The sequence below is a fragment of the Myotis davidii genome, unplaced genomic scaffold, assembly GCF_000327345.1.
Source record: "Myotis davidii unplaced genomic scaffold, ASM32734v1 scaffold1521, whole genome shotgun sequence".
NCBI lineage: Eukaryota > Metazoa > Chordata > Mammalia > Chiroptera > Vespertilionidae > Myotis > Myotis davidii.
In genome coordinates, this window is record NW_006291034.1 from 58,014 (window position 1) to 60,591 (window position 2,578).

The window sequence follows — 2,578 nt, forward strand, 5'->3', positions numbered from 1 at the left end:
AAGGTGTTCTGAGAAAAAAGGTTTTATACGATCTTGAGAGCTGGGTTGCGGGAAACCCCGGGAAGATCTGAGAGCAGCGTTGACCTGGTTTTCAAAATAGAAAAAAAAAAAAAAGAGGAGCGAGGGAGGGGGAGGGGGGGAAAAAGAAAATATGGGTAATAGTTGTACACATCTATACATGAAAGACAAGAACAAATTACAGAAATTCACTATGTATTTAATATATTCAGGCGGAAAGCGAGCACGTGCGGCTCGTTGGTCTAGGGGTATGATTCTCGCTTAGGGTGCGAGAGGTCCCGGGTTCAAATCCCGGACGAGCCCAGGTTTTTGTTGCCTCTTTCTGTCACTACGTTTTGTGATCTGTCAATCTGGGTTAGGGAGAATAAGATGTGGACAAAGTGCGTGCAATGCATGCTAATAACTTCATAGGATGCTTACATTATTTGAATTTCATGTTATTTTACCTATAAAACAAAAGCAAATCATCAAACAAAAATGTAGAATCTTATATTCAAAATCTCTTACAAGCGTCTTAGTAGGTCTCCTTATACATTTGAAACAAGTTTCGCAGGCGCCCGGCTAGCTCAGTCGGTAGAGCATGAGACTCTTAATCTCAGGGTCGTGGGTTCGAGCCCCACGTTGGGCGACTTCTTTTAGGACAAATTCTTTTAATTTGCTTCCAACGCTTTACCTAATTGATTTCGTGTCATAGTACCTTGCAATAGTCCCTCGCGGGTGCCCGGCTAGCTCAGTCGGTAGAGCATGAGACTCTTAATCTCAGGGTCGTGGGTTCGAGCCCCACGTTGGGCGAGCTCTTTTAATCTATTTCCTATGCTTTTGAAAGAAGACGTCTTTCGCCGCTGTCCAATGAGAAAGTTTAGAGCCCCACTCTGGGGGGCGGCTACGGTCCCTGCCTCTGGGAATGCCTTTCTCTGGTTTTTCACTTGGTCAAGGAGGGCATTTTGTCTATATAGTTAAGCTTCTTGGAAGCGAAAGAAGGTGCAGACATGTTTGGGAAAGGTGGCGTCTGAAGGTGCACAAAACGATCCGCGGGGAGCAGTCTGACAGGCAGAGGCTCAGAGGCGGCAGAGTCCGTGGAGAGTCTTGAGCACGTGTGTTATGGAAACATGGAAGACGCATTTTTATTACCATTGCCTCCTACACCTTACTGGACCCAACAGATAATGCTGTTTCCCACCTTTCTTCCTTCCCTATGGCAAGTAAAAGAACCAACTGAGCCACGGCGGGCTGTACTTCCTACAAAATAAAATGGAAAGAAAGGGTTTTGAAAATTCAAACTGCATTTCTACCCCCGACTCCCAGTGTCCAGCCACTGACATTTGCTCACTTCCTTCGCACCAGGCACGCTTTTTGCTCGAACAGATACATGCTGGCCGTGGACCCGGGCAGGTTAGCCCTGTACTTCGCCAGTGTTGTCCCCGATGGAGCGAATGTGGCTGTTATCAGAGAGTGAGTTGAAAATCAGTCCCTTGGCCAAATTGGCCGAGACTTTTTGAGACTCCCCCGTCCCTCTGTGAAAATCCACTGCACGCGTCTTCCTTTATTGTTCCTTGGAAGCTTTCGTACGTTCATTGGTATGGGTTTCACCAAAACACCCAGGACGAGAAGAGAAAGTGGACGCATACACTTTCTCACTGACTCTAAAAGCCAGGTTAACCACACTCCTCCCTCTGGCTTCGCTGACGCTGCTCTCTTGTCCTCCCGGGCCTCGGGACGACGCGATGGAAACGCCTGGGTCTGGGAATCCCAGTCTGGCCGTGCACGTGAACCACCTGGGGAATTCCTAACATTTCAGATTTCTGGGCTCTGTCTCGCACGTGGCCAATCTGAGCCTGGGGTGGCTTAGAAACCGTGTTTTAAGGGGGGATACCGATGGCTTGTGTAGACTTTGCCACAGGGTGTGCACGCCGACGTGTCTGAAGAGGAAAGTCATGATTTCTGCAACTTACTTTCAAACGTTACAGCTCAAGGAATGCGTGCACACACGAAAAAGAGGAGGGGGGGGAGGAGAGCGACAGGAGGCAGGGCCTTCGCTCCTTCCAGGTTCCCATGTTCTCCTGGGTCCACAGCAGCGGACCCGTGACGGACCGGGCCCACTAATCCAGGACGTGGGCGCGCCAGGTCGCGGGCCCCGGAGCTGAGAGCGCAGAGTTGGCACCCGCGGAGGGAGCCTCAGCACCGCGCTTCCTTCGATAGCTCAGTTGGTAGAGCGGAGGACTGTAGCGGTGGCTCCCAGGCATCCTTAGGTCGCTGGTTCGAATCCGGCTCGAAGGAACCAACGTTTTGCGCCAACTTTTTTTTTTTTTTTCCTTTTCCATCCCCAATCCTTTAATTCCTGGATGGGCATCCATTTGACTATCTTTATTGTGCAACGAATCTCTGTTTTTATGTCTTTATTCTCCGTCACCGTGAGATCAGATACGCGCGATCAGATGTCAGCCCGGTCATTCACACACAGCCGGTGCCACAGGGAAGTCCGGAGCCCCGGCCGGGCGTCCAGAGCCGCGAATCCGCTCCCCGGGGGACCCGGAGCGGGAGGGGCGGGATGGAGGGGAGG

General features: G+C 50.9%; 4 non-coding genes across 4 annotated transcripts; all 4 read left to right on the plus strand.

The window, feature by feature from the left end:
* Positions 1-249: 249 nt before the first annotated feature.
* On the plus strand, positions 250-321 carry TRNAP-AGG. Its single transcript has one exon. It is a non-coding gene; the product is annotated as a tRNA-Pro (tRNA).
* Positions 322-573: 252 nt separating this feature from the next.
* On the plus strand, positions 574-646 carry TRNAK-CUU. Its single transcript has one exon. It is a non-coding gene; the product is annotated as a tRNA-Lys (tRNA).
* A 91-nt stretch (positions 647-737) lies between these two features.
* Positions 738-810, plus strand: TRNAK-CUU. Its single transcript has one exon. It is a non-coding gene; the product is annotated as a tRNA-Lys (tRNA).
* Positions 811-2,207: 1,397 nt separating this feature from the next.
* TRNAY-GUA lies at positions 2,208-2,295 on the plus strand. Its single transcript is given in 2 exon segments — positions 2,208-2,244; positions 2,260-2,295. It is a non-coding gene; the product is annotated as a tRNA-Tyr (tRNA).
* The last annotated feature ends 283 nt before the right edge of the window (positions 2,296-2,578 follow it).